This window comes from Camponotus vicinus, unplaced genomic scaffold (genome assembly GCF_025532165.1).
Source record: "Camponotus vicinus isolate PSW18456_S1 unplaced genomic scaffold, iyCamVici1.0 SCAF_12, whole genome shotgun sequence".
NCBI classification, from domain to species: Eukaryota; Metazoa; Arthropoda; class Insecta; order Hymenoptera; family Formicidae; genus Camponotus; species Camponotus vicinus.
The window spans coordinates 9,871,059-9,892,540 of NW_028141948.1; the positions used below are offsets into that span (position 1 = coordinate 9,871,059).

The 21,482-nt window shown below is 39.7% G+C and overlaps 1 protein-coding gene and 1 long non-coding RNA gene across 5 annotated transcripts in view; one reads left to right on the top strand and one right to left on the bottom strand.

The window, feature by feature from the left end:
* Nucleotides 1-21,482, bottom strand: part of Ddr (discoidin domain-containing receptor 2) — a 171,821-nt gene that overhangs the window by 116,291 nt on the left and 34,048 nt on the right. The gene's annotated exons all lie outside the window — the stretch shown is intronic.
* On the top strand, nucleotides 5,650-8,515 carry LOC145963155 (uncharacterized). The gene is made up of 4 exons (XR_014436093.1): nucleotides 5,650-5,874; nucleotides 5,949-6,038; nucleotides 7,286-7,501; nucleotides 7,826-8,515. It is a non-coding gene; the product is annotated as an uncharacterized LOC145963155 (long non-coding RNA).

Consider the following 21,482-nt stretch of genomic DNA (forward strand, 5'->3'; position numbering starts at 1 on the left):
CATTACTCGCGTAGCGCTGTCGCAGTTTAACGGCTTCCACGTTCGAAAGTAATTAGGTTAATTCCGTTAAAAGCCCGCGTGGCGCCATTGGGGGCACGCCGAAATTATCAGCACTTTTGCCCGAGTTCGAGCGGAAAAAATAAGATTAACTCGGAAACTACCGGAACAATGGACACGAATCAAAATAAGGAGAAAAGAATTAACAATCTGCCGGACGGGCGCCGCGTAATTAGCCGTCCCTTATCCACTTCGCGTCCACATCCTGTTGAATATCCCGTTGAGTATCGTTTTAACATCGCGATTCGCGCCGCGTAAAATATGAAAATATTCAAATGCGCTCCCCCGAAATACTTACGTCGCTTACACTTTCGCGATTTTCACGACAGTCTTTCCAGACACGTTTCGATCGGTTGGATTCCTGACACGTTTTTATTCCAAGTACTTTCCCGTCTCAACTCGAATAGATTCCGCCGTGGAAGGTTGACGTGGTACCACGGGAGAGAACAGAATTATCGATGTCACGAATGTACTCGTGCACGACAGCTACTTCCCGGCGCATTAAGGCCGGTCACTGTTACTCCGCGACGGCTTTGAAGTTTTTCAATTTCCAGGCCTCGAAACTCGAAAGCCACCCGTTATCATCCGAAAGGGGCTGCGTGCCGCTCGCGGAGGGAGAAAAAGGGGGAGACATCGGGGTACACGTCACGCTAATCCAGGAGCCGTGCCCATGCAAGTGAGTGTAGCGACAACGTCTGTAATTAGTTTCGCCATTAAACGACTTTGAAGTTTGCCCCGGCGATAAGCGCGGCTTACATCGCGCCGGCACCTTCGCCGTGTAATGCCCGAGACAAAAGCCCGAGCGAAATTTCGCTGATTGCTTCGTCGAAAACACTTATTGCTGGTGAAAATGCATAAAGTTAGAACGATATTTAATGATAGGAATCGACCGATATGGACTTTTAATCATGGCGAATGATTACGAGGCGAGAATTTCCCCTCTTCCCCCCTCGCAACTGTTTGATACGCTCGGCTTTGATAATGCGAACGCATAATTGCGTTCGCAGTGAAACGCGACAATACGCGAGAGAGAAAAAGAAATGATTATTATTCGTCGAATCGATGATTATATGTATGTATTATTCACTAATAATACCAGCGAGGGTTCCTCCAAATTATTAATATCGCGCGTACTTGTAAAGCGCATTCAATGCGAATTCAGTGCATCGGCAAAACGTGTCACGCATTTCTACGCTGAGGTAAAATAACTTTCGCTTCAGCGGATTTCCGCCTTCCATTTGGGGCACACAATAATTCTCTGCCACGACATCGAGGCATCCTGTCTATTCGCTTAAGTTTGCCCCGAGCGAACGCTACAACGAGATGCTCGAATAAGTATCCCGGTGCTCGTTGTAAATCTGATCACGATTTGTCTCGGGTTGCGATGGTTACAGCACAATCATGCATACCGAGGAAAATACTTGCGAAGATTACTCGAGGGATATCTATCGGAAAAATATATACACAAGGACAAAACGAGGGATTAAAAAATTATTAAACGGTATTATTGTACCGTGATAAATCGTATTACGAGTAAAACGCCAATACGTAGATATTCGCATCGACAGTTACCGCGCAAAATTGCTTCTTATGAAAAGTTGACGGGAGGAGGCGTTCGCAATGGACGGGGAAAATTGTCGGTTGAGCAAAGAAGATTGCAACAAGACCGATAAAGTACGGGCTAGTCGAAGCACAAGCCGCGCGGAGATAGGGGGAGATGAAAGGCAAGAAAGATGAAGAAAAAAAGTAAAGGAGGAGTCAACCGAATATCGCGTCGGTCTGTGTACTTATTCTGGTGTCGGCAAGTTTCGGAGCAGTCAGTTGCTTCGTTACTGCCGTAGCTCCACTTACAAGTAATTAGCCTAACAAGCATCGAGCTAAGAGCGAAGGCAGACTAGTAATTCAGTAAGACTCGGTAATCGCGTGAATCCCTTGACGCTTCGAGTCGCTCCAACTGAAATAAAAAATTGTAATTGTACCGTCTGTGCAAAAATCGTGATTTGTTTTTTCGGAGGAAGAGAAATTGTTTCAAGGACGGCATATATTCGGGAATCTCTCACGCTAGGTAATGAATTAGCTTATGATTGTTATTGGAAATTTATTGTCGCGCTCATGCATCCAACATATGCCTCCGATATTGGATGTACTTTGTAAAATTTTATTTTATCGCCGGAAATGCTTTCACTCCAAACACAGATAAATCAACACAGAATCAAAATGGATCACGCCGCTGCGTAAACTTTTCATTTTTATCGTACACCTGTATGTTTGCATTCCATTACGCGCAGAGATCAATGCTACGCGATTATTGGTATTCGGTTAAAGTGCGCTTGAGAATATGCGAATGTTGCAAATCAGATTCGGACAAATTTATTTGATTCCTTAACATATTACGCAACAGAAGAAACTTCGACTTTTCAAGATTTCTTCCCGCTAAAACGCTCTACAAATGGTACAAGAGAGAAACTCATCGTGCTTACGTCGTCGGTGCATTGATGTACATAATGCGGCAAAATACGGGGTGTGCCGGCGGCAATTTGCAAAATTTATCTCACTGGCGAGCCAGCCAACGACGAGATAGCGGCGAGAGAATCTGGGGCTATCCATGAAGCGATTGCTTCGTGGTGAAAGCTCACACTGCCAAAAGCTATGTAATCTTCAAGCCACACTATTAGCGAATCGCGCAGCTCGCTACTATCGTGCGACATATTTTGTGGATTTAAAGCTTAAACGCAAGTTGTCGCGCGTAATGGCTTACCGTGTAGGTAACCCGGCACTTTACTTACTGCCGTTTAACGAAATTACCTAAACGGTAATATGTAATAAATACAAATATCTCGACCATGAAGAATTGTAACGCGTTGATGAAAAAAATAATTCCTTGGAATATTTCGGAAATTATGTAAACTATTTATATAAATCTACATATCTATCGTGAAATTGCTCTTGCGACTTTTCAGAAAATAGTGCTTTCTCTCATCGTGTATCGTCAGATATGCGTAAAGGTATGCGGGCCAGCGTTACAAAGAGATTGTGGCGGAAATCATGGAGCTGATATCTCGCCCGCCGCGCATTCGGCACGCGAAGGCTCCTCGGCATTCCCAGCAGCACTTTGCGTTTCCACGGCGATGCCAAGCGCGCGCGAAACTTTACGTCGGCGCGCATAAAGCGGTTAGAGGAGAAAGGTCGGGGAGAGCCAACGGCGTCGATTCGCTCGTTGCTCGCAAGCCTCCGAGAGACGATCTAATAATCGGCTGGCGGACATCCATGGTCGGGAGAGAGGTCGATCGAGATGGTCGTCCGACGTCGGTGGGTCGGGATTATACCCCGGAGGGAAATCGCCGGGAAGGAATCAGCACGATCACGGTGAACGACCCCTACACGCGCGCTCGAGCGCGTATACGTACAATGCTACCGGAATCATTTCGGGATTACCTTCGGAGATCGGCGCGATTTCGATCTGAGACGTCGTGCCAGGCTACTAGGTCGACGAAATCGCGGGAGAACTCCGGGAGCCTCCCGGCTCGCGCGCGAGATCTCGTAACCGTTCCGATTTCTTCCGAGAGGTGCGGAGCGTGATTGTTTTCTGCTTTATAAGACGCACCTGGTACCGTTTCGACGATTTCTTTACCTTTGGTGTTTCGAATAAAAATTTTTCCCCATGGCGTTCAGAGAGTCCGCTTTCCTAGATACGTTTATCGAATGTGATTTTCGTAAAAAGATATAAAATTGCAGCGTGCAAGAACATATGTATATTCGGCAAATATTTTCTGCAATAATTTATAATAAATATATAGTTTATAGTAAATATTTTGAGATATAAATATAATATTTCAATAAATAAATAAATATAATGACTAAAGAAATTGCTTCAATAAAACCCTCTCTGTCTTTTTTAATTTATTCTTTTCCTCTAACAAATAAAAAAATTGAAAAAAAAGATTATTGTGTATTTACTTAAACTTTTCTTGAATAAAGACTAAACTTTATTGTCTTCGTGTATATATATGCTAACATTTATCTTAGCTGCACCTGCTTCCTTAACTTTCTTTTCTGCTATGTATATCAATATTAAAAAACTATGTCATTTTTAAAATTAATCTTCCCTCTACGCGTGTGTAAATTATGATATTTTTTTATGAGTATTATTAATGAACCTTTTAGATAATAATTAAATGAAAAATATGTCGATATCTTTGCAACTTATATGATAAAGCTGTAATATAGCATATGTGCATAAACTTTCGTCAACGTCCTTTTATTGTATGTATAATATAATAGAAAAATACAATTTTATACAGAGTGCTTCAGGACCCATAAAATAAACTTTAGTGAGTAATAGGATTAATAAAAAAATCAATTTTTGTCAAAAAACTTATCCCCTATAATACGTTTCTTTAAAAAATTATACATCTGTCTTCAAATTGTCTGGCAATTGATGATGAGCGTCTGGGATAAAATATGTAAATAAAATTAAAAACGAACAATAAAAAGAGCAAAAACAAAACCAGAAGATATAGACTAATATTGTCAGACATCACATACAACATCGCCCGACCGGTTGTCTACTTCACAGGCGGTTTGAATAAAAACACGTCGAAGAATATCAGTTCTTGACAATTCTTGACAAAAATTATTTTCTTGGGAGATTTACCTGTCTGATGTTTGTCCCATGACTCCTGAAATGCCCTCTTTATATTTATATAATTGTATTTTTTTCCATTATATTATACATATAGGAAAAATGAAAGTTTATCCATATATATAATATAGTTTCTGCACATTAAAAATCAATTAAACTGAAATAAATAAGTACATTATTTTCTATAGCTTACTTGAGGCGATTTATGGAATATGTAACGTTATATTTTTATGTTATACATTTTGTTTAATATCAGTTTAATAACTATGTCTTCTACTATGTTCCTTCCCTAAATTATAACATCGACGATGCAAATACCAAGATGTCTTAATAATGTAACGAGACGAGCGCAGTATATCTCATACGAAATTCTAGTTTATAAAGCGTCACTTGATATGGTGCATTTGTCGTTTAAAATCAAAAGCGGATCAAATCCACGGTAAGACTCCATCACAAGCAGGTTCTGATCCAATCAAGAAATACAGAAATTGCATAGTTTTATTTGTGAAACTAAATATTCGCGTTGGTAGATTTTCTTGATAATTTTTTCGAATTTTTTTGAGTAAGACAAAAAATTTCATAAAAAATCTTATGTATGTGAACCATGTTTCACATATAAATATTAGTTAAAGAGATTCAAGCGATTATCTCTTACTTCTGATTTTGGTAGCAAAAAAACAAGTAATAAATAATTTGACGTTAGTTGAAAATCGTTATTTGATATACTTTTTGTTGATGACATATTAATTCAATATTTCTTATCCGATCATCTCGTAATATTATAGTTCATTTTAAGAAAACGACTTTTAATTCGCATGTTTCTTGTCGTTCAAACGACGGCTTATGACTGTGTATTCGAGAATATAAGATGGGAACAATGGTACTAGTTACATCATTCGCTTGTATTCGCGGTACTTTCCATTCACAGAGCGTAAAGACAAGAGAAGAAAAGATTTAATGCGGAAATAAGACGATTACGGCTTAGCTTAACGTGCTAGAGCTGTTAAAATCTCTTACGCTATCCCTTACTCTTCCGGCTTTAACTTCAAGGCGATATCGCGAACGAAGCGAGCGCATTTTACCGCAGGACTTCGATCCATCAAGATGGAATGTCTATTCGTCACAAGACTGGATTTATGTTAAATTCCTCGGAATTTCGTTCGCATCTTATTACCGTGAGCAGCGCAGAAAGCTTCAATTTATGCGTACGATGAAAATTCGTGTAATCTTGACATTATACATATATTAGATATACCAAGAATACGTGAAATCGATACCAGAAGCCCCTTTTAGGATATAGTGATACTGTTCCAACAAGTATACGCATCAGTAAACAAAGGTAAAGCAAGGGATACACCATCGTAAGATAATGTAACCTCGCTATGGCTTGAAAATTGTGTCAAGTATCCTCATAATTTTCGTACTTAACCGATAACCTTTTACGTAATACACGTAACGCATACGCACACATGTCACAATCTCATTTCTGTGACAGCGAATGTAACTAGAGTTTCGTCCGCAGAGAATTAAGCGTTTCGTATTAGCGGAAGCATTTCACGTTCTCACTCTTCCATCGATCGTTCTCCCTCAACCCTGCGTTTCCCATGGATCGCTGTATCCCCGAGGCGATTCTATGGTCACCACGATTGCACGAGATATTATTGGTTCGCGTAGAAAAGAGAAGAAAAAAGCGAGAGAAAAAGAAAGAGAGAAAGAGAGCATAAGCCTGGACTGCTGTCCGATCGGATAAGTTTAGCAGGGCCAATTGGAAAAGTCGGTCAAGTGCTCTCGTGCTGTTCGTATTTGCGGTCGCAAGGGAGAATCGTCATCGGGTGTCCAATAGGGTGATTCCCACAGAGAACGGCCGGTCAGCTGTGAGCTTATTATTTCTGATAATAACAGGTCAACCGATATATCGAGGCGAATGGTTCGCGCGGGATTCCCGACGTGAATTTCCTCGTAGACACATAATCCGCTGGTCCGCGCGAGTTGATTGGACCGGCATCGGCAGGTCGTTCGATATATTTCTATTTGAATCCGCGTGATCGTTCTCGTCGGATGGATAGCGACGAAAGAAATTCTCTCATAAAGTATGCTATCCGCGGAATCAATTTTAATCACGGTTCTGTCGCCTGAATCTATTTACTTGGAGATTGATTGCAATTTATAAAAAGAGGCAAAAATGTGCGCGTCACTGTAACGTGTATGCAAAATATGATCGATGATGACGAGGAAGATTATATGCGGCAAATGTCAATATTTGCAACTGTAAAAGGATTACAGACTTGTTTCCGGTCATACCATTAAAACTTTCAAACTTGCGAATAATATATTAATATTAATCGTTAGTGTAAAGCTTATATTTATTCGAAAGATTTCAAAGCGAAAAATCTAATAATCATATCGATTATTATATTTTTCAGCGTGCATTTTCCTCAATCTTATTTCGAAAAGGCTAAGAGTTCGTCCATTTGCGTAACAGGATTGATATAATCTATTAAAAGGACGCAGCGTGCGAATAAGTTTCTATTCATGATATTGCGATAAATTAATGCGTTCCCATTAGTTCTAGAAACTGTGTTTCAGCTTAGCAATGCCCATCAAGTATATCTACAAAACGGGAAAACGCTGAAAGGATTTCACTCCGGTTCCATCGTTCCAGCCGACTCTCTTCGCTCCAGCAAAGAACTTCCGTAATTCGCTTACGCATTCGCAATGGACTTATCCTTGCCTCCCGTTTTGCACACTTTCTCGGCTTATCCGACCAGACAGAAATCTCAGAAAGAAGTTATTACGCAAAGAGTGAGTGAAGAGAAGAAAAGTATAGATGGTCAGAAGACGAGAGGGAGATGTTTAATTGGTTTCTTTTTTTACGCTTATATCATACTGAAACATACGTGCTCTAGTTTTGCTCTTTCTTCTGTTTCGATCTGCTGATTTTCCATTATATTTCTCTCTCTCTTTTCTTTTGTCTATCTTTATTTTTTTATTTGAACCGAATCAATACGAAATTGCACTTTCACATAAGATTTTACAAAATATAATATATTTATGCCTATAAATAAGAATAAATTTATTTTCGCAAAACGGATTTAACGCGATAATTAAATAATAATTTTTATTCAGACAGAGTGCACACAGAAAAACTGAACATTAGCGGAAACTTGTATTACACCGGCGGTACAGTTATTCCAAAAGTGATATAATCGAGACCGCATGATATATCTTATTTCTTGCCATGTATAAAATGTTTGAAATCGGGAGGTAAATAATGAACACGATTTATCTGCCTTGCATTTGTCATGTCGCAAAATCCAGTCACGGATATTGGAAAAACATTCGGAATCGGTGGGATGCCGCCAATAAGATCGATAAAACTTGAGATGCGGTAACGACGTGAGAAATCTAGGGAAAAAAGCGTAGTGCGAGGACGACATTTGCGTTTTTCGTAGCGCTGCAAGTTTCAGAGATTTCTTTTTCTATTTTGTCATTTTCTGAGAAAGGCACTTCTCTGTTCTCTCTCTCTCTCTCTCTCTCTCTTTGAGGACGCGAGAGACCCGCCCGGACTAATGCACGGTAATCGCATGGCAGCTGACGAAGGCTCCACAAGCCTGACCCTATGCCGTCATGAATGATTCAGTGAGCGGACGTAGTACGGAGGGTCATTATCGTTATAAAGGGGAATGAATTTTACACGAAACACCGTAGACGCTGCGCAATAACGCGTGACATTCATCGCGAGGAAATAGGCTTCATCGCACGACAACGAAAAAACATGAAATGATAAAAATGAATTTAGATATCATCAAACTATTACATAATACACATTATATGAAAATAGAGAAACTTGTGTTTCTTATCATTAAAAATAAATCATGTAAAAAAATTAAATAGTGTTATATGTTCAAGATCGCATATTTATGCAAAGGATTTATCTTTAAACTTAAGTTTGTGTGTATGTGATGATTACGCGAAGAATAAATGCACTTTCGCAATTATTTTCTTAAGTACTTGTATTAATAATTCAATCTCTCTTTTAATTGCAAAGAATAATAATTTTCTCCTTGCGTAATTATTAATTATGCGAAGCAGCTCTCTCGTTTCCCGTATTTGAGATCGTCGTAAACGAGATGCGCACCAGGTTGAAAACAATATGGCCCAGATTCTAAATTACGATCCCTCTTAGCTCCGCGTATTTTAAGGATAACTTTCGTTCTCGCTTTATGAAATTCACGTTATAAGTCTTTCAAGTGAGCTGATTGGATTGGTTCGCGCGGCCGCGTGGTGTAACCCTATTTTTGAACGCGAAAGGCGACCGAGATTCATAGTACTATCAGCTACGGTATATGGACGCCACGGCTTAGATTTCGATTTTGACGGAGCTTTACGCGAGCATTGAATGGCACCAATTTTCACGGGCCTCGTGAAACTCTCGATGTACAGGACGGATGAAACTTTATGAAATTCATGAGGGACGCTGGTGCACTTACCGGCCGAAGTAGCTTGGTACGAATATTTCTTGAAAATCGTCGCCGCAGGGAGTAAGAAACTTTTCATGGATTTTTATATAAACTTCGGATCTTTGATTCAGCTCATAAAATTCTCAACTGCGAATGAGCAACGGTATAGAAAATTGAATGCTTTCAAATATATCTAAATTTACATATAATTGATAATTTGTAAATCACGATAAAACAAACCATTTAGCTTATGTTTGCTTTATGCTTTTATTTTTTGTTAAGTTTTAGATAAGAAAAAAAATATAAAGTTTTTTATAAATCAATAAATATATATCCTGAATGTGATAATTCCGTCAAAAGCACTAAGCGTTTATTGCATCTTAAATATGCGCATAGTGTACAAGTTACAATTCTGCAAATACAAGTATGTAATAATATTAGGTATGTAATAATATAATATAATAAATTAAATATTTATCGTGTAAATTAAATTCGCAAATTTCTTTATTAAAACAAATTTTAATTATGCTAAATAAACGGTTTTTGTCCTTCATTATTATAGACTGCTTTTCGTTAAGAAACGATCAGTGATCCGGACAAAAGACTAAGGTTTGGACATTCACAGTTTTCGAAACTTTAGTGTGACGAAGTACTTGAGAACAACTAAGAATGACCAGCGGTAAAAAGTTTTATCTGCGGGAGCCGCTTGAAACGAAAAGGAAGTGAGTTTGCGGTACGAGTACGGCAAGATCTTGGAAAGCGATCGCGACTATATCGTGAGAAAAAAGGAATGGAGGATTCGCATTGATTCCAGGCAAAAGGCGGACGTCGTCGGTGGTGGTGCTTTTCCATATGTATTCCCAACATTTCAAGGTGGTCGGACAGTCGATACCCTTCTTTATCATTTTTACGGCCGAGTAGAAGGCCGTGGCGGAAACGTCCGCATATTTATTCGCCGGTGGTAGCAATAAAACACAGGCCTGCGCGCATATCCGGCTGTCGTGTCGGTGTTTTCCCGTGGCGTATAATATCTCGCTCAGGAATTTTGCGACGGCAAAAAGTTTCGGTATATGCGCGTGTGCAAAGGCACATCTGATTCGAGTAAAAAATGAGGATGAACGGGTCGGATCGCGGCTCGCGTTGCAAACTTGATGAAACGTTGGAAGACTATTCCCGGCAGATTCATCGGCTAACTTTACCCGCCTTCTTCGTGCGCTTCTTCGGTTCCCATCGAAGTTGTCTAACTTTGTAGTGGATGTGTTTGATAATGGCATACTTCAGAGTACCAAAGTTGGTCCACATATTGCCGCGGAGGGAACTGACTCGCGCCTTTATATTTTCACATATACAAATACTTGGTAAGTAAGGAAAAATGGTAAATACGTTTTCAATACGCTCACTTATACGTATTGTGACGGTGTACAAGCGTACATAAGGATAATGTGCACAGATCCGTAGGAAAATATTGATATTTGAATATAAAAGAAAAACTATTAGACGCGAAATTAGATTACGCAGATGATATCTCAAAAACTTTAGTCGAGATCTATCTAAAAGTTCTCTCCTTCTTCCTCGTTTCTTATTCGCGATACGACCATGTCGACAATTTATTCACAAACTAACATAATCCTGACATGATGCTTCTGGGAATCGAAGACGATACTTTAATGATGGGATAACAATTCTGTATGATACAACATTCGCCGGGCTATTATATTAATCTTGACATTTATATGTCAATTAGAAATATGTAATAAGATGTCTTATATTTCAATAATCGACGTGTCACGATATTGATACATAATGATAATTTATAATTTATTTAAACTATGCGATAATGAATATGATGGCTCAAGATAATAGACTTTCGTCGTTAAAATAATTTTTTATCTCTCGAGGATACTGTCAAATTTACTTGCCACATGTTTTACGACATTCTACGCATGCGATAATTTATCGATTTTTATAGAATTTTCTGCAATACAGCGATTGCAGTAATAAAAACTAAGGATTGCTTCTGTAAAGGACTTATTGAAACAATGACTAGAGTAAAGAACGCTGCTTTTCAAGGTTTAAACTGAAGCCAAAGAAGAAGAGTTATCCATAAATCAACTTCACACCTCGCGAAAACTTCGTCATGATAGAGAATATAAAAGTATAACTTTCAATATCCATATTACATAGCTTTCATATTATATGATTTATAACGTTTCATCTCCTTCTTAACTTAAATTTCGCGAGCAACGCCTAGTCTCTTCCTTCACACCCTCTGGGACTTCCAAGTAATCGCAAGTAGGCGGAAGTACGGATCCAGAAACGTAGAGACAGACAGACGAGTAGAGAAAGCAAGCTATCGCGGTACAGTAATCCCAGCCGTGTTTTCTGGGTCGGTTGCATCCGGGATTGCGGTACCCAGGACGCATTGTCTCCACGAAATACGGTCGCGGAAGGAACGAAAATTATGCCCCACCACCGCCTGAAATGCTTTATTTCCTTCGTCGACTGGCGCATTCTTTCGCTGGTGCATTTCTATCCCTCTCACGACTTTCCTTTTTCGTTTCGCGCGCGGTCGAACGCACCAGATAGTTGGGAAGCAACGACGACGCTGGTTGCCTTCGCGTTGTCTCGTAAAAACCGAGGATCTAATACCGCCTTCCGAGAGAAAATCGTAAAAAAGCGACGCGATGTAAAAACAGCGAGGTGCGGAAGGAAACGAGCGGAATGAAACGCGGGCGACGTCAAAGATGGGCGGTCAAGAAAAATCGCGAAACGCGAAATAGCACGTGCGGGTGACTCTCGTCGCCTGGGATTACGAGTTAAAGGGCAGCAAGCAGCAACAACGGCAATAGCAACAGCAGCAGCAGCAGCAAGTAGTAGCAAGAGCAACAGAAAGAGCGGAAGTTTAAATAACGTAGACCAGACGCGAGACGCGACAGAGGGAGGGAGGGAGGTGGAAGGAGGAAGTCGCGTGCCACGACTCTAAGATACCTTCCCCTATCTCATTCCGATCTCAAGGCACGCGTGTCCCTCTTGCCCTCTCGCTAAGTGGATATCCTTCTTCTTTGCTTCTTCTTTTCCCTCACGTCTACATAGCGTCTTTGCCCTCCGTCTCCTTCCCCTTTGCTACATCCTAACTCTTTTTTTTTCTACCGTTACCCGTCATCACCCTCTACTCGATTTATTTTCCCGATATCGCGAACCTTTGACTAACCTCGAAAGATGGAAACTAACTTGACTCGTCGACTATCATCAGCGGATTCGATGAAGTTGCGAAAGAAAAGTCGCAAATTAATTTCTTCAGCTCCCGTGATATCGAAGAAACTTGTCAGGTTGAATTATGCTTGATAATTTTTGAGTCAATGCTGATATTTCGTTTGCAAGTATAATTCTATGCTAAACGCTGTAATATTAAGCGCAATAATTAAAATCGTGGATATACTTCTGGACTAGGAGCGACAGAGAAAGTTGAAAATATCTCGATGAACGAAGGATGCAAATGACGACAATTACATATCGCGAATCCTTAATGAAATGTTCTTTGTTTCGCAAATTACGACAAACTTGGCGAATATTTCATCGATAATACATTCCATATGCTTCTCCTCTTTTCAATCTTTTTATCTTGGCATCGTGCGATATTAATTTCGGATCGTCGCGTCGCATTTCGTGAGAAGCGAGATTGACGAACGATATTTTATAGCGGTGTTCTTCCTCGGATATGTTAAAGCTTTTGTTAATTATCATTAATAGATTGACGAAATCGACCATCTGTGCATTTGCAATCGGCAGCGGCATATCCATAATCCATACGCGTATGCGAGCTGAAAAGTGATTGTCGATATCAGCGTGAGAATTCCCGGCTTACGTGCATAATTAAGCACAAATATCGTCGCATAATTGATCGTGTACGTTACATTATGCAACATTATGCGGAGCACGCTAACAGTGTAATTCAATGTATTCTGATTACAGTCCCCCCTCCTTTCCTCCTTCCCTCTCCCTTTCTCTCTCTCTCTCTCTCTCACTCTTCCTTCCTTCCTCTCTCTACCTCTCTCTAACCCAGTTTCAGATTTTGATTGCAGGCCTGATTATATTTCGTAACATTCACATGCGCGCGGTCGCTTTTTGACAATAGAAATAGTTATTATCATTATCTATGCAATAATAAAATACTTGGAGATTTTTAACAAAAGAACGAACATAAATACGTATCAATTTCATGTGAACGCAACGATACGAGCGGTAAAAGCATTATTTGCCATTTATTTATTTGTCCCAGGTACATATTTGTCCCAGGTTTTATTATTATAATGATTAAATTCCAGATTTCACTTTGAAAATTGCGACTGACGAGAATATTTTTATATTCTCATTGGATTAAACAATATTAATAGCTTCTATATAAAAAGAAGTGACACGTCAAACGGCAACATTTGATGTTCATTTATAAAAAATCATTGCGTTATTTATCGGTATCATATATCCATATTATTATTATGCAAACTAAGAGAGCCTATTATTGCGCGATAACTTGACGTGAGGCTGACAGCAAACGTTACAAACGGGGCCTTTGTATTCTTGCCGTCAAGCAAAATAATTAACGTCAGAGTGAATAACAATTAGAATACTAAACACAATGCGGACCAATGCGAACGTTTAATTATATTTATGTATTTCAAAATTATGTATCGCATGAGGCTTCATGTTAAGTCTACCATAGCCAGTCGCAAATTAGCATTAGCTTACGAGCGATAGCGCAATCTCCTTCTCGTTCAATCTCTCCCAACTATCGTCAGTCTTGTAGCTACGCGCGCGCGCGGCCACAAACTGGGAAGTACAGCGTGCATTCTTCGGCGTTGCTCTCACAAAGAGTGCATCGATCTGTCTGTCGTAAGCATTTCGCTCTGCTCCGATCTGCGAAGCGTACAACATCCTTCCCGGCGGGAGCCCGCCGGCAAACAAACACGAACGGAATACCGTATCTCGACCGATACGAAACGACGACGTCTTCGCGAGCGCCTTCTCCTCCCCTCCCTCCTCTCCTCCGCCCCCGCGGCTGGAAAGACCGTCGGCAGGCTCTCCTCTCTTTTGCCGGCGACGAAATAAGATACTTCGTGAAAGTAATTTCGCCGAGGAAAGTAAGTTTTCGCTGAGTAATAGCTTCTGCGCCGTTCCCACCGACAGCGGCAGCACTCCACGCGACGCGAACACGCGAGAAGGGGGTGGAAAAACGGGGGGTAAGGTAAGGAGAGGGCCCATCTCGCGAAAGCAGAACGGTTGGTATTGCCGGAAGAGATTCCGCACTTCGGGTTCCGCCGATGGCGAATCGAGAGGGTTGGAGGTTAAAGATCAGAGTGTAACTTTAATCGAGAAAAGATGGGAAAGGGGAGAGCACAACGCTCTTTCTCTCTCCTATCGTTTTATCGTTCGCTTCTTCATGCTAAACTTTCTTCTTCCCTTTCGGCTATTTTCTGTTGTTTTCCTCTAAGATTAAGTATGCCTGTGTCTTAGTTTACCGCAGGTAACATCGTCTTAATGCGTATTCAATTATAAAATTTCGTAATTGTCAAATGTGATAATTTGCTATAGGATGCTGGAAATACTTGATACTATAAATATGGAAAAGACTATTAACTTGTGAGTCTGGAAATGTATAATTGCATGTCGCGATACTTATATCAACTCTATTTCAGTGTGACAGATGACTGATCTTGCTGGTTATTTTAAATCTTAATTTAAATAACTTTCCCTACTAATTTTAGTTTCAAAGAAAGAGAGAAAGAGAGACAGAGCTATCAAAATTGAGACTAAAGTTAACTGATATTGAAAAAATACCTATACATATATATAATTAAAAGCTAATTTTGTTCAAATGATTTCGATTGTCGATATAAAAATAAATTTTCTATCTCACACTGAGAAAAATCGTTTGATTGTACCAACAAGACGTATGATAGGCATTTTAGATAAACCAAGCAGAATTTCTAGTTATCATGACTCGATTTTTGTATAACTAGAATGTTTAATAGACTTTACTATAAGGATTTGGTTAGTATTTTCTAATTGGATTTATAGAACTTCTTGTTATATTAACTAAACATGGACACAGATTAAAGTTTAGTATTATTAAGTATATTAAGATTTAGTATTATTATCAAGAAAATTTGGTAAATTTAATAGGAAGAAATTAATCATACTCATTATCCTAAAGGAATTCTGATTCATCCATTTTCCAACGGACATACTAGTTGAATCTTTCAGATTTCTAATTAATGCAAATTTTTTTCAGTACAATAATGTGACAAAAGTATACATTTATAGTAGGATCTATATGATAAGAGTATGTCACAAGATTTGACGCGTGGGACATATGAGCTTATACAGACCATCTTATCGAGATACTTTGACATATCCGATAGCATCTGCGCATAATGAGACAATGTAGATCTTGAGCGATATCACTGCGTCCTATGATCCTGACTATGAGTGACCATTGATTACTGATTACTGTTTGAATACAGCGAACCATTAATTACTGCCTGAGCGTACTTGATAATGCCCGATTGTGTGCTAAATCTGACAGCCTGCTAGGACAGAACGTTCATCCGCGTTCAAGCAGGCATAATCTAGAGCAATCGCATCGCCATCGTCCGGCTTGGTGGTACGATGTTCATTTGAAACATTATCGACCCATCGCTGTTCATTTTGGCGAATATAGGGCGGTATAATCGAATTAAACAAAACGTCGTTTGCTGAAGAAAATTTGGCAAGCTCCAGGCTATTTTGATTTTTAAATGTGTACATGCTCTGATTGCACGTTTGGACGCTTTTATAAATATCTTTACGTATATTTTCCAGTCGCTTACGGTCAAAAGTGAAGCATACACGTGAATTTTGCAGTGTTGTAAAAATAAAAAGGAAGGTATATATACTTTTAAATGCGAATGCAGGGGGAGAAAATGTCAACGTACGCGTACTAAATTTTGCTCACGAAAAAAGGACATACTTTTTACTGCTTTTCAAAGCATTGTGGCGGACAGAATTAATGTACAATGGCGCGAAACGTGTCTGCGATATAGTAACATGCGTGAGGTGCAAGGCATACAGAAATATTGTCGACTTATTTCACCCTTCACGCGCATCGTCCACGCCTGTAACAGCATGACACACCAGAAGAACAGAACGAGAACATGATCGATGTCTTAGCAAGTTACCGTAAACTATGCATAGATACACAACACGGCAATATTATGAAAAAATTTTTTTACTTATTATAAGAGAGTCATTTCTCTATCATTCCTCGAATAAGTTTCGAACTTTAACTGATCATCTGACAGTGCTCGAATTTTGATGCTGAAAACCGATTTTTAAATGATAAACAAATCCGCTGACTAATCATAAGAAAGTAGACCTTGAATTATTCTCTTATAATGTGACTCGATATTTTAGTATTTGACATTTTTTATAATTATTTTTTTATTAGATTGACATCCAAAGTTCGATATATCGCGGCTTGATAACGCTTATATTATAGTATTGGACCGTTCTAATTGTTAGATGCAGGATGCACAATGTGCAACGTTATCACGATAGTGATTGCTGTATTTGAAGTTAATGTATAGGTTTTTGTCTGCGAAACTCAAGAGGACGAAGGATTACTACGAGAAGTTGAATGCTCGATAGATAGTCAACTCGCTGCGCTATTTGCCGACACAGCACAGTGAATGTAACGCGAAGCCGGAATTAGCGTGCTCGCTACACTCCTCAGGCCCTGATTACGTATTCCAATCAGAGTAGCTGATGAGAATCCTCACTTTTAGCGGGAACGTAACGTAGACGATATTAGAAACGCCCGTGGATTTGGCTGGATCTAATTTATTACGTTGATTATATCACGTGCGCGCTGCGATAATTCACGGAAACTCGTCTCTGCCGAAGCGAAACTAGTAATACGTCGCTATTCGGACGACGTTACGGCCGTTATTACATCTTGTCCAACTTGATTCATCGTAAATAAAATAGATGAGACGTACGAGAGAATCGTAAATAATTTCCCGATATATATCACTTTACATCTGATCATTTGAAATTGATATAAACATTTCCATTTGTATAACATGTAAATTCAATGCATTATAATCAGTTATAGTATAACTAGTAATAAAAATAAAGCAATTTATAAAATTCATAATTTTATACAAAAAAAAAAACTCAATGATCTCAAAAAATCACAATGATTATATTTAAACGTGATTTAAAATAATTTAAGTCTACTTTTGCACATCTTTTTTTGTCTTTCTTAAGTTACATTCTAATTAAAAAATTTTTTATCGTATAACTGTCTCTTTCATTATGCTACTCGTAATTGACACATCCGGAATTTTAATAAGACGATCATTTATGACTCAGCGAATGAGTCATATTTCTCGTCTACATCTTAACGTGGCAGGAATGTTAAAATTAAAATAAAGAACTTCCGGTTCATGAGAAAGACATGCGGAGCACATTGAGCGCGCAAAGTCGAGAGTTGCTTTCTCGCTAGCTCTTCGTTAATCTCGGAAAACAAAATTATACATTGCGATATAAATTATACGCGTTTGCTTCTATAATTTCTGTAATAAATCGTATACTTTGAAAATTAAATAATAAAATAAACTGTCTTTTTAATGAAAGGCGAAAATATTAAATTACAGTAGTTTTATGACACAGCTTTGACGAGATTTTTTCCCGAAGCTAATATTTTTTTCCCTAGTATACGTCGTATACTTTAAAAGTCGATCCGTCGAAGACCCGTTTTTCAAAGTCGGAGCGCCCCGGGTTAGAGGTATAGACGCTAAGCAAGACGCGTGACGCGTGCAAAGCTGGGATTTTTCTCCCGCCGGCGCGGCTGGAGAAATTTTCATTCCGTGTATCCTCGTGATCGAAAGATTACTCCGCGGTGGTGTGCGTACCGGCAATACATCCGACAGGAACATAAAAAGCTACAAGGAAGGACCACCGAAATCCTGTGCTTGGGCTGAGCGCAACTCCATAAGGTTGGGTTCGCTCCCGGTATACCTTAGCCGTACGTTACGACGCAATAAACTTCCATTCTGGGAATCATGCCAGACATCTTTGAGATTAACCTCCTCTTCGTCGCCCATCCCATTTTTCCGACAGTTTTCTTCACCCCTTATACAGTAATGCCAACGCTGTCCGATCAGTTTTGTAATCTCGAGCTCATTTAGCGATCCGCACGCCCACGACTTTGCCGTAGTTTTCACGTGTATTAGACTGTCCCGATCAGGATTTATCGCTCAGTGGATTCCGATGAGAAGTACAAGCGATTCCCTTAAATCGACTCTCGAACAACGAGCGAGATGGTCAAACGATATCGGGATATCGTAAAAGTTGAGGTCACCGTGTAATGTTCTCTCCGCGTGTGTAAGCTGCTTATATTTTTCCATTATATCGTGAAAGTCACGCTTCAAGGTAGCAGCTCCTTTCGAAGAGCGATACCTGATTTGATCACCGAAGGATATTTTTTCTCTGGCAACGCGCGAGTTTATTTCCAGCACCGGTAGCCGACGACAATTTCGTCCGCGCCTTTGTACAACGGAAGTAGTAAAAACTACCGCAAACTTTGAAGATCATTCTCTTGAAACGGGGCTCTCGCAGCACATACTATATATCGCAGTATTGCTTTCATTTCCACCAAATTGCAGCATTGGGAAATAAGGTAAAAGCCTTGTGCTCCCACGGGCGATGCTCACTCAAAAAGAAGTACAGTGCGGTGATCAATCTTCATAATACCTAGTAGCTCCAGCCGCGCGCTTTTCGAAAATAATGCGAATACTCGAACAGACCATTACCCGGATTCGCGTGAAACGAATATATGATGTCGCGTTCGGAGAGCGTAAAATTGAACGATAATTCCGCGGAAAGCAGGAAGCGCATGAGAAGAAGAAGACGGCGGATGTGCATAAACCGCGGCACGATGTTACGGGCTCGTAAATCATTCTCTTAACGAAAGTCTTTGTTGCAATTTATGCGAAGGGAGCCGGTAAATCATTTCGCGAACCAATGGGGCAATTTATAACAATTAAGTCCATGGCTGGCGTGGGTGCTGCGAGCCGGTACAGGGACGGTATCCTTGCAGTGAAAAGGATGTTGGAACCGGCTCCGGCCGTAATAATAAGTCTTAATAAACACGACAGTTGCACCGCACACTTTGAGGAGACTCGGATCGTTTTGTCTTCTTACTTATTGTTTTACGATCGCGCATTATTTTTTCAATAATCGATAATTCCGAGCTCGATTGTACTTATAATTAGAATTTAATTATATTTCAACGTTTTGTCAAATGAAAATTTCGCTGTAATATGATACAACGTAATAAATCATCCATCATATCATTGGATAGAAATTATAATTGAAATTTGTCACAATATTATTTATAAAATTATTTTCGCTCAAGTTTAAGTATAAATGTGATCAAAACGTAAATAAACAAGATACAAATTTCTCTCTTGGATATCATAAGTAATCCTCGAGATTGCAAAGATAGCCTGACGTATTTACGGAAAAATTGGTGAAGAAAATATTTCCAACGCGAATGATAGATTACGACTGTAAATCGAACTGTGCGCTCTACGTTCACCAATTTCGGAGGTGGGCGAGAAGAGCCGGCCAGGCCGGCTCAGGCAACACTACATTCGAGGATAAGCTTCCCCTGAATTTTCCGAACGCATCTACACGCTAGAGTGTCCAGATTTATCGGCGCGCAACGAGGGGAAAGGTAGCTAATGGAAATGTAAATCGGCCTTAGTGACTCGTTTGCATTGTAGGCGGAAATGCACGAACGGAGGAAGTGCACCGGCGTGCGTGAGTGCACGAATCAGAGAGTGAAAATAAATGTCGGGAGGATTCGATTGCGGCGCTGAGTGAGGAATGGTTCGTGTAGTAGTTACAACGTCGTTTCATCGGTACGGCTTTCTAACTATCATCAAATGAAAGAGCTTCGTATGTATGCACTTACGATGATAAGCGCGCTTTGAGCTTTTATGTGTTCAGATGTACGAGTATGAGTCTTGAAAGCGCAACTTGCTTTTGACGGATTAATATCTTAATTGCCCGACGTTTTTGTCAAAGATAACATTTAATATTTATGACGAATCTGTTGAGATATTTATAATATTCATATAAGAGATTTTATATCTCTAATATTTTAATAGATTTTAATAGAGTTTAATCTTTAATAGATTATAATAGATTTTTTATTTAATCATCTTGTTAGCACATTTTTCATAAATGCGTAGTTATAACCACAATTTGCAAGAAATAATAATAATTTAAACAATACAATTACTAAAAAAATCGATATGTTTCTCTCGATGTGTTTTTTAAAGATTAAATCGGTATTGTCTGTCGATGGTCTATTTATATCACTGCGTTCGCTCCTCGGGGACAGAGCGGAAAATGGCTGAAGCGGCTCTGGTACTCTCGGCGGCTACGTTGGTGGAAGGATCAAGGAGTCGCTCGTTTGTCAAATACTTCGGCGGGACTATAAAAGGACTAGTAGAGTTCTTGAAGAGTACACGGACGATTCGAGTACCATCGTTTCCGTTAACTGACACTCTCGCGTCGTCGTTAGACGGACTTCATTCACGGAGCCCTCGAAATCTTGAATTAACGAGGACTTCTCATCTGATTCGGGCACAAAAGAACACAGATAGAAAAGGTAGAAAGACAATATCCGTTATCTCTCCATATATTTTCCAGCGTCTCTTAATTTAGATTTTCTTCTATTTTCACGCTATTAACTTAACGGTCGAATTAGCAAAATTTAGTTAACTAAAGATTATAATTTTCAATAGCAACGCTTTTATACATTACATATTCTTCTCTAAAAATTTCACATCATTCTCAAGGATGGTTTAAACGACAATTTCGGTGGATAAAAGACAAATAGCGTAATTGCTCCTATTCGTGGCTTGATGTTGCTCGAGATAAAAAACGGTCTCACGATTTTTTTCTGTGCTATTTGTTTTTCCGCGTACACACTTTAACCAGGCTTTACGACGCTGCGCTTTTCGCTCAGGCCGCAAAATTACAGGAATAACGAGCTGGCTCAGCGCGGCACGAAGTTCTGAAGCGTCGAGGCGGAATAAAGTAATAACTATAATTGATCTGATAAGTTATTACGCTGACCGACCGACGGCTACCGCACACAAAACTGCGCATCACGCGTATCCTTTGTTGGCGTCCGTGCGTGTGAATGCGCGACGAGAAGGGCGGCTCGCAAACAACCCCTTCCGATACTCTCCCGCCACAGGGGTGCACTC